Source organism: Diaphorina citri, unplaced genomic scaffold (assembly GCF_000475195.1).
Source record: "Diaphorina citri unplaced genomic scaffold, Diaci psyllid genome assembly version 1.1 scaffold2220, whole genome shotgun sequence".
Taxonomy (NCBI): Eukaryota; Metazoa; Arthropoda; class Insecta; order Hemiptera; family Psyllidae; genus Diaphorina; species Diaphorina citri.
In genome coordinates, this window is record NW_007379645.1 from 33010 (window position 1) to 44692 (window position 11683).

The following is an 11683-nucleotide window of genomic DNA, read 5'->3' on the forward strand; positions in this document are numbered from 1 at the left end:
CACGAAGTGGTATTTTTGGGGGGTTTAGAATCTAACTAAACTTTAGATATTTCTTTCCATTACTATGAACTTGTTCTTCAGTATAAATACAAGATTTGGTTGTACCCAGTACCTAAGTAATTTACTACAGTGTTGGTTTTTTCCCTCAATAGTCGATCTCGAGTTTCAAGACTGGTTTTACATGTTTCAAAGTTTCTCAGAGATGGTTAGCTTTAACACTTGGCAGAATCTACCTGCTCTATCAGTGTGAGGTTGTGGTACCTCAAGGTTGTACCGTTTTTATATCGTAGTACATACTTGGCAGTAGTGTTTTCAAATTACTTTTAATTTTAGAACCCAAGGTCGCTTTTCTTTTCTTAAAGTTTATTCTATTATTTATTTATTATTATTATTATTATTATTATTATTATTATTATTATTATTATTATTATTATTTTATTTTATTTTAATAATCAGGTAGGCACCTATTTTGTGCCTTTACTTTTCTCATTTCTTATATCTTGAGTTTTATTCAACTGTTAATAAAATAATTTACATTTTGGTAATTCATATCATAAGGTGCGCCAGAAAAACACTGACAACGGCTCAGGGTACGTAGATCTCATGATTTCCAACAAGGTTCTGTGGGTCATTTTCCTAACTTTGGCTTCGTTTCCGCGAAAAGTCCAAAAAACCAATTTTTAAAAAGTTACAGACCTTGTGTCAGTTTTAGGTCATGACTTTTTCATGTTAATCGATAAACTGTTCCAGAGCACAAAATTTTCAGGGTGCCTACCAGACTGGAAAACCGAGAAAAGCCAGGGAATTTTATAGAGACTGGAAAAGTCAGGAAATTTCAGAAAAAAAGTCAGGGAATTTCAGAAAAGTGTGACAAAAATCGAAAAAAGTCAGGGAATTTTTCAAAGCCTAAATAAAGACAGAAAATTTTCAATTATAAAAGTATGCAACCATGAAGGGGCAACGTATAATGTCTCGAAAAAATTTCGCCCGCGGCGCTGAAATTTTGTCTTAAAAAAAGTCTTTGAATGTTTCAAAGTCTAAAAAAGAAAAAGACTTTGGTCAGTAAAAAAATAAATAAATAAAAAATAAAATAAACTATGCAACCTTGAAGGGGCTACTTAAATCTTTTAAAAAGATGAGTGTTTCCTGTGTTTCACAACCTTTTTCATTTCATAGCAATGAAACAACTGCTACATTAGACTCGTGTTGTCTGTGTCGTAGCATGCCCATCCCGTAGTGTGTCTTTAAAATGATTTCGGGGTAGAAGTCATAAAATCTGAGCATAATCATCGAGATTGAAACACATAGGAAATTAGATTAAAATGGAATTTTAATGGGAGCCCCCATCATCCCATCACAGTGTTTGAACGTATCCTTGTGTAATGAATAAGCGATAATGAGGGAAGATGAAGGAGAACAGGGAAGAGAAGAGGAGGAAGGGGTAGAAGTCATAAAATCTGAGCACAATCATCGAGATTGAAACACATGGGGAATTAGATTAAAATGGAATTTTAATGGGAGCCCCCATCACAGTGTTTGAACGTATCCTTGTGTAATGAATAAGCGATAATGAGGGAAGATGAAGGAGAACAGGGAAGAGAAGAGGAGGAAAGAGGGGGGGATTGAGGAGTAAGAAGATGAGAAAAGGAGAGAATTAGAAGTAGGAGGAAGAGGAGGAAGAAGGAGAAAGAAGATATGGTGAAAGGATAAGGACAAGGAAGAAAAAGAAGAGTAGAAGAAAAAAGGAGAAAGAAAGAAGAAGGGGAGGTGGAAGTAAGAACAGGAGGAGACAGGAAAGAAGATGTGAAAAAAGGAGGGCAAGGAAGAAAAAGAAGAGTAGGAGAAAGAAAGAAGAAGGGGAGGTGGAAGTAAGAACAGGAAGAGAGAGGAAAGGGAGGAAAAGGAAGAAGAAAGAGGAAGATGTGGTGGAAAGAAGAGGAAGAAGAAGAGGAGATGACATAGGGGTAGCAAAGCAAATACAAGAAGTGAGAGAGATGATTTTGAAAAGGAAATTTCAATGAGAAATAGAAGCAATCTCTCTTTGAAAGGAATCTTTGTCCTGCCTAACCAAAGTAAAATTTCATCTCCAACACATTCAAATCTGCTTTAAAAACCAAAGTTGGAATTTTTTTCAAGAAAATAATTTTCACTCCCAGGTAAGAAGAGACAAAAGATTTCGGTGGAGAGATAAAATTATTCATAATCTTGTGGCATGTTGCAGGCGCTTATCCTGCTAAGATCCTATCGTCCCGAAAGGGAAGAGAGAAGGAAGACAGGAGAGGAGAAAGCCAGCCGTTCCGAGAACGAACCTTATCTGTTTATCTGTTTAGGACAAAATCCGCCCGGGCGGGAATCGAACCCGCGAACCACAAGTTTAGTTTCTACACTAAACAGCAAGAACAGCCACAACCACAAGTACTGAACACTTATAACCTCTTTCGGGGTTTCTAAATCACAGAAACTTTCCACAGACCCTGTAGTATCCCATCACAGTGTTTGAACGTATCCTTGTGTAATGTGTAATGAATAAGCGATAATGAGGGAAGATGAAGGAGAACAGGGAAGAGAAGAGGAGGAAAGAGGGGGGGGATTGAGGAGTAAGAAGAGGAGAAAAGGAGAGAATTAGAAGTAGGAGGAAGAGGAGGAAGAAGGAGAAAGAAGATGTGGTGAAAGGATATATAAGGACAAGGAAGAAAAAGAAGAGTAGAAGAAAAAAGGAGAAAGAAAGAAGAAGGGGAGGTGGAAGTAAGAACAGGAGGAGAGAGGAAAGGGGGGGAAAAGGAAAAAGAAAGAGGAAGATATGGTGGAAAGAAGAGGAAGAAGAAGAAGAAATGACATAGGGGTAGCAAAGCAAATACAAGAAGTGAGAGAGATGATTTTGAAAAGGAAATTTCAATGAGAAATAGAAGCAATCTCTCTCTCCCTCTCTATCCCTCTCTCTCTCTCTCTCTCTCTCTCTCTCTCTCTCTCTCTCTCTCTCTCTCTCTCTCTCTCTCTCTCTCCATTATCCCATCACAGGGTTTGAATTTGAACGTATTCTTGTAATGAATAAGCGATAATGAGGGAAGATGAAGGAGAACAAGGAAGAAAAGAGGAGGAAAGAGGGAAGGGGGGATTGAGGAGTAAGAAGAGGAGAAAAGGAGAGAACAGAAGTAGGAGGAAGAGGAGGAAAACAAAGGAGAAAGAAGATGTGAAAGGAGGAGGACAAGGAAGAAAAAGAAGAGTAGAAGAAAAAAGGAGAAAGAAAGAAGAAGGGGAGGTGGAAGTAAGAACAGGAGGAGACAGGAGGAGAGAGGAAAGGGGGGGAAAAGGAAAAAGAAAGAGGAAGATGTGGTGGAAAGAAGAGGAAGAAGAAGAGGAAATGACATAGGGGTAGCAAAGCAAATACAAGAAGTGAGAGAGATGATTTTGAAAAGGAAATTTCAATGAGAAATAGAAGCAATCTCAAGTATCTAGTGCTGATGTCGAGGGCAACATTTTTCAGTAGTTTCATTGAGCTTTTCGGAATGGGGAAAACTGAAACAGAGGATACTCAAAAGGATCATAAAAAAGGTTACGAAGTACTCCAAAGTTGTGCTAATTTTATAAACAGGATCACCTAAAAAAAAAAAAAACCGATTTTTTTTATAGACGTTTGATAGAGGGAACTGTAACTGCTAAGATCTCGTCCCAAAAGGGAAGACAGGATAGGAGAAAGCCAGCCGTTCCGAGAACGAACCTTATCTGTTTAGGACAAAATCCGCCCGGACGGGAATCGAAAACGCGAACCACAAGTTTAGTTTCTACAGTAAATAGCAAGAACAGCCACAACCACAAGTACTGAACACTTATAACCTCTTTCGGGGTTTCTAAATCACAGAAACTTTCCACAGACCCCCTGCGAACCACAAGTTTTGTGTCTACACTAAATAGCAAGAACAGCCACAACCACAAGTACTGAACACTTATAACCTCTTTCGGGGTTTCTAAATCACAGAAACTTTCCACAGACCCTGTAGAAACTATTACTAGGTACTTTCAAAAGGGTAAGCAAGAAAAGGAAGTAAGAACATTGAATACAAAATTCAAATGCTGACCTAAATCTTGTTCTGCTTTATAACATCAGCAGTTCTCAAGTTCGTTTTAGATTCAGGAGTCAGCCTAGTTAGCTTGGCTGGTAGCGCGTCTGCCTTGTAAGCGCTAGGCCGCGGGTTCGATTCCCGCCCGGAGCGGATTTTATCCTTATCGGATAATGTTCGTTCTCGGAACGGCTGGCTTTCTCCTATCCTGTCTTCCTTCTCTCTTCGATTTAAGACCATAGCAGTTTCGATTCCCACCCGGAGCGGATTTTATCCTGATCGGATAATGTTCGTTCTCGGAACGGCTGGCTTTCTCCTATCCTGTCTTCCTTCTCTCTTCGATTTAGTTAAAAAGAAGAAAATAAAAATTTATAATAATAATAAAAACTGCTTCGCCCAAAATTTGCCCGTTAAGTACCTAACAGGCAAGTGTCAAGTTGTAAGTTATCAGCAAAAAAGCAAGCTAGCAGACAAGTATAATAGAATTAGGGAAGGATTGTTGTGTGTTACTTCGAAAACACAAGCAGGGTCCGTCCCTCCGGGAATTTTTCAGCCCGTAGTGATTAGAGAAAATCAGTACCTATGTACCTACCTACCATAGCAGTTACAGTTCCCTCTGTCAAACCTCTTAAAAAAAAATCAGATTCAGCATTTTGAAGCTCGATGCCTTATATTCGCTCAAGTTCACGCTCCTGTCACAGTATTTAGTAGGTATCTATCTATTCAGGGTTGAATGGTAGAGATTTTTACAGGCGATTAAATGTTAGTACGAGTAGATGTTAGTGAGCACACTCTGTAGACTGTATGGGTGCCACTGCCACCTCTTGGTTGGAGGTTGTAAAAGAAAAATACGGTATCCGCTTCTTTTAGATAAGTAAAGGGGTATTTTCCTTCCGGAGAACTGACTGACTACTGGAAACTTGACCACTGCTCCAAAAGAAAATAAATGGAGCAGTGGTTAGTGGTCAGTTTACAAAAAAAAAAATGTTGGTACCTACACCTTTTTTTTTTTTTTTTTTTTTTAAGGGTTTGAAAGGGGGGACTGTAACTGCCTCGATGCCTTATATTCGTTCAAGTTCACGCTCCTGTCACAGTATTTAGTAGGTATCTACCTATTCTACGTTTAACGAATGGTCAAGATTTTCACAGGCGATTAAATGTTAGTACGATGTTAGTGAGCACACTCTGTACTCTGTGACTGTATGAGTACCATTGCCACCTCTTGGTTGCAGGAGGTTGTAAGAGAAAAATACGGTATCCTCTTTTAGATAAGTAAAGGGGTGTTTTCCTTCCGGAGAACTGACTAACTACTGGAAACTTGACCACTGCTCCAAAAGAAAATTAATGGAGCAGTAGTTAGTGGTCAGTTTACAAAAAAAAAAAAAATGCCCTCTTCTATCTCTCTCTTCTCTCTCTCTCTGTCTCTCGCCTTTTAGGAAAATTAATGCGGGATATTTAATTAGTAAAAATGATATTTTCCCTCAGATTAAAATAAAGTAAACCTGAGGGAGTGAGAGAGAGAGAGACGAAGGGAAAAGGGAGGGAAGAGGAAAAGAGAAAGCAAGGAGGAAGAGGGAGAGAGGGAGGAGAAGAAAGTAAAGAAAGGACGAATTAAGATAGGAAAGGAGAGAAAGAAAGGAAAAGGAGAGAGGGAAGGACAGGAGGTCTACAGTTAGTGAATAGGAACAAAAATAAAGCCCATCAAGGGCCCGGGCCCCTTCGCCCCCCTCCACATACGGCCCTGTTGTTTGTTTACATCTCTAACTTTACTAATGTAATATTAATATCTTTTATTCTCTCTCTCTCTCTCTCTCTCTCTCTCTCTCTCTCTCTCTCTCTCTTTCTCTCTCTCTTTCTACCAATTTTTCTTTTGCTCCCTCTTCTATCTCTCTCTTCTCTCTCTCTCTGTCTCTCGCCTTTTAGGAAAATTAATGCGGGATATTTAATTAGTAAAAATGATATTTTCCCTCAGATTAAAATAAAGTAAACCTGAGGGAGTGAGAGAGAGAGAGACGAAGGGAAAAGGGAGGGAAGAGGAAAAGAGAAAGCAAGGAGGAAGAGGGAGAGAGGGAGGAGAAGAAAGTAAAGAAAGGACGAATTAAGATAGGAAAGGAGAGAAAGAAAGGAAAAGGAGAGAGGGAAGGACAGGAGGTCTACAGTTAGTGAATAGGAACAAAAATAAAGCCCATCAAGGGCCCGGGCCCCTTCGCCCCCCTCCACATACGGCCCTGTTGTTTGTTTACATCTCTAACTTTACTAATGTAATATTAATATCTTTTATTCTCTCTCTCTCTCTCTCTCTCTCTCTCTCTCTCTCTCTCTCTCTAGAGAATTCACAAGCTAAAAAGGACGAACTATACTATCATAGGTAGGTACGTAGGTATTAGGTAACATTGTACCTAGTTAGGTACTTCGGTACTTGTACTAAATATGTACCTAGATGTTTGAAATATGTACCTATATTATATAGGTCTAACTCACTCATATCAGAGGTATTGACATTACATTTGAAAATAATACTCGTACTAATAGCAGACATTATCCCCAAGTACTTTGGTTTTATCAGTTGTATTGGGTTTCACAGCTATTCAATAACCCCACTGCATATCTCGCGATACCTCTATTTCAGTACGTAGATAGTAGATAGGTACCTATCACGATACCTACTCTGTGGATAGTGATAATAAAATCTGATGTGAACATCACACGACCTTCCTGCGATACCGCCATTTCAGTACGTAGATAGGTACCTATCACGATACCTACTCTGTGGATAGTGATAATAAAATCTGATGTGAACATCACACGACCTTCCTTATCTTGTTGAATTATACTGAAACCCACCAAAAAGTGGTCAAAATACCGCCAACCGTATAGCACCGATCTTAACCAAGAGTTTCGTGTTGCATCCTTGTCACATTTGACAGCTACATACCAAATTTCTATTTAGTTTCTAGCTGTTCTTGAAATATTTTGTTTACAGACACACGGACCGGTGCCAATGGTTAAAACTGGATTTAGGCTCTAGGGACCTCAAAACGTGTTCTGTATTTCAGTACGTAGATAGGTACCTATCACGATACCTACTCTGTGGATAGTGATAATAAAATCTGATTTGAACATCACACGACCTTCCTTATCTTGTTGAATTATACTGAAACCCCCCAAAAAGTGGCCAAAATACCGCCAACCGTAGCACCGATCTTAACCAATAGTTTCGTGTTGCATCCTTGTCACATTTGACAGCTAAATTCCAAATTTCTAGTTTCTAGCTTTCTTGAAATATTTTGTTTACAGACACACGGACCGGTGCCAATGGTTAAAACTGGATTTAGGCTCTAGGGACCTCAAAACGTGTTCTGGCAAAAAAAAAAAAAAAACTGACCCTCGAAAATTTTGTAAAATAGGAGATTACCTTCCTTATGATAGGACAGGGATTTCCAACTTCCATGTGTATGTGGGCCACATCATGTACTTCGCGGGATCGCGGGCCATATACACAGGGGAGAAGGCCCAGGATTTTCTTGAGGATGCTCCATTTTTGGAGTCCGTTCCATAGTAAAAGAGCAAAAATCCAGGCCGAGGGGGCCCATACTAAAAGCTTCGCGGTCCACAAAAATGGTCTGGCGGCCGCTAGTTGGAAACAGCCGGTATAGGATAAGGAAAGTAAAAATAATCTGCGAGAACAGTGTTGTTGTTTTTGATCACTTTCTTTTCACCAGGATCAGGTGCTGGCAACGTGCTGAAAATTTGTGGCAAAATTTGGCCGTGAATGTGGCTTTTTTTTGAGACCAGAAGAGACACAATACTTCCCATTTAGGTGCTGGGTCAACACGAGAACACCAGAAAGTAACCTGTTTGGGGTCGAGGGCATTGGAAAACATCACAAACATGCGGACATTTCCCTACAAATTGAATGTGGAATACATATTTATATTAAGATTAAATTAATCATGTAGATATAATTTTATCAGTAAACAAATCTCCTTGTTCCGGACACTATACGCTTTGCCACGCCATAATCTAAATAAATAATAATCTAATTAGACACTAAATCTAATCAAGAAACACGCTGCTTCAAATCTATTAATTACGCCAAAGTAAATCTAAAAAAAAACACGCTCGCAAGAAATGCAAGCAATGCGCGCATTGTTCCGGTCAGGCAAGTTCAGACACGCTGACACGCTTTTTATGCTGAATGGAGGGACTTATGAGACACCCCGTATACTCCGAGTATCAAGACATCAGTACACGTCAAAATGTTACCTACCTCTGCTCTGGTTCTCAGACTCCCAAAGGACCCATATTTGAACAGTACCTACCTAGGTACCTACCTTTCCATCCCTGTAAAGTATACCTACCCAGTACTATACATCCCTGTAAAGTATCTACCCAGTACCTTTCTATCCCTGTATAACGCCACCAGCTTCCTACTTCCCCTGGTACCGGAAGGTAAGGTAAGGTCAGGGCCGTATTTCGGGGGGCCCTCTCGGTTCTTCTTCTGCTTTTTCGTCTGATTTTTCGTCTTCTTCTTCTTTTTTCGTCTGCTTTTTCGTCTTCTTTTTCTGCTTTTTCTCCTTTTTCTTCTGCTTTTTCGTCTTCTTCTTCTTTCTCTTAATTTTCTTGACAATCATCCAAAATCCCAGTGATTGTGTTTGTGTCGAACGCTTAATAAACACCGACAAACAATGAATGTTTTATTGGGGAAAGAGAGAGAGAGAGAGAGAGAAAGAGAGAGAAATTCACAAGCTAAAAAGGACTGACTATACTATCATAGGTAGGTATTAGGTATTAACATTGTATCTAGTTAGGTACTTCGGTACTTGTACTAAATATGTACCTAGATGTTTGAAATATGTACCTATATTTTATAGGTCTAACTCACTCATATATTATCAGAGGTATTGACATTACATTTGAAAATAATACTCGTACTAATAGCAGACATTATCCCCAAGTACTTTGGTTTTATCAGTTGTATTCTACATATAGGCTGTATTTAAATAATGTTCACGCAATTTCCTAAATCATTTTCCACATGGGAAATATTCCTACTATGAATATTTTGAATTTCCTACCTACCGTTTTGAATATATGAGAGGGGAGGGGATGAGAAAGGGGAGAGAGTTTTTTTTTAATTGAAAGGCGAGAGAGAGAGAGAGATAAAGAGAAAGAGGGGAGGGAGTGGGAGAAAGAGAGTGAGAATAAGAGAGAAAGAGGGAATAACTGGATATGGAGGGGGAGACATAGAATAATGAGAGAAGGAGGAAGGTAGAAGGAGTTAAAAACGGGTTAGGTTAGGGAGAGAAAGAAATGACCTATACATTATACATCATGAAGGTAGATAGATAGATACCGACCTATATTAGGGAGTACGGAAGTTCAAAATGGACGTATCAAAAACTTCTACTTCTACCCTAGGGGATCTACCTACCTCGCCCTATCTACCTACCTAAATAATAATATACGAAAATCCCTATCTGTTATTATAGGTTATACCTATTTTAATTTTAAAAGGTACCCATAGGTACCTATCTAATATACGGGAGGACTCAAACATTTTAGCGACCCTTCCCCTGAGTTTGGTGAATATACTTTCATTATTTAACGGGAGATTGTAATAATTGTACCTACAATGTAGAACCGGATATTCAAATGAATGCTTATTGGTACTTAGCTTGGCACACTGCCCTCACAGCAGATTAGAAAATTCCTAACCAACCCTCAATAAGTGAGTTTCAAGAAATTTGGATTTATGAAGGATCCTCAAAGTTTCGATAAATGAGGGTTTGAATTTAGGAGGGACTTATGAAATACCCCGTATACTCTGAGTATTAAGACATCAGTACATGTCAATGAGACACCCCGTATACTCTGAGTACCAAGACATCAGTACATGTCAAAATGTTACCTACCTCTGCTCTGGCTCTCAGACTCCCAAAGGACCCATATTTGAACAGTACCTTTCCATCCCTGTATGACCAGTTTCCTACTTCCATCTGGCCCTCGGGTAGTGGAAGGTAGGGTAGGTAGGTCAGGGCCGTATTTCGGGGAACCCTCTCGGATTTTTTTAGGGTGGGGGGGAGCCGGAAGTGCGCAGCACAGGAAGGGTGTTTCAGAACATTTTTTTTTTTTTTTTAGAGCTACGCGTACGTATTACGAGTAGGTACCTACTACCTTTGTGGCAGGGGCTTAAAAAAAAAAAAAAAAAAAAAAAAAAAAAAACAGCTTTTTTTGAAAATGACACAAGAAAGTAGGTTTTAAATTTTTTTTTTTTTTTTTTTTTTTTTTTTTCTTTATAGGGGTTTTCCCTAGAAGTCGTAGAAGAAAAAGAAAAAATTCCGTTGATCCTCATTTTTCCTGCTCTATGACTTTGAAACATCACCCATGTAAGTGCAACTGATCTATTTGAATCACCCTCTTTCCAAGGGATTTTTTACTTTCTATTACTACAGTATAGCGAGCTATACTAGTTTCTCTATACCTATATGTATAGGTAATAGACCTAGGAATTTTCATTTGAATCACCCTCTTTCCAAGGGATTTTTTTCTCTATACCTATATAGGTAATAGACCTAGGAATTTTCATTTTTCTACAGTTCGAAAAAAATTGTTTATTATAAAATGACCCTGAAAGAAAAGAGAGATTTTAATTTTATTTATTTTTTACTTCTAATTTTGCTTTTAAAAGCAAATTCAGGCACGCACATTTCAGCTATTGAGTGGAGATTTTTATGGCGATATAAAATTTATACGCCTGAAATACTAATACATTTTGTAGTGGAGGCCTTCTGTAGGCGCAATATAGCCGAAAATCTGATGGCGAATAGCCAACTGGGTATCCTTTGAGGTTCAAGGCAATGTAATTGAAATGAGAGAGTTCTCACTTGGCCGGACTACGATTTACGAGTACATACAGTAGAACCTCGATTATTTCAACTGATTGGGACCGAGGGTAGTTGAAACTATCGAGGTTCTGTATAAAAGTTGAAATAATCGAACGTTCTCACGTGGCCGAACTACGATTTACGAGTATATACAGTAGAACCTCGATTATTTCAACTGATTGGGACCGAGGGTAGTTGAAACTATCGAGGTTCTGTATAAAAGTTGAAATAATCGAAATTCCGTATAAAACAATGCAAAAAGGGCCAAATTTAGTGGTACAAAAGAACAAATAGGGAAGAAATACCCTTTTATTTTGAAATTAAATAAAACAAACCAAGAAACAGAAAGAAACACGTCTTCGATATTGTTTTCTTCGTTATTAGTCTCATTATTTGAACACTTTCAATGATCTCTTCCTCTGTTAAAGTCGGATTTCCTTGAAAGATTGGGAAAAACTCCGATTTTTACTTTTTGGAGTTGAAGTTAATAGAGAGTTGATATAATGGAGGTTGAAATAATCGAGGTTCTACTGTAAGTGTTAAACTGGAGAAATTTCAATAAAATCAGTCAAACCGTTTGGAGAGTTATGGTGGAACAAACAGAGAAACGGTGCAGAAAAAAAAGTAAACTTAATTGAATTTACGAATTAACTTCTAAGTCAGGGTTGTCCAACCTTAGGGCACCCGAGGGCCGCAACAGACCAAGGTAGAGAGTTGGCGGGCCGCAAAAAAAAACAA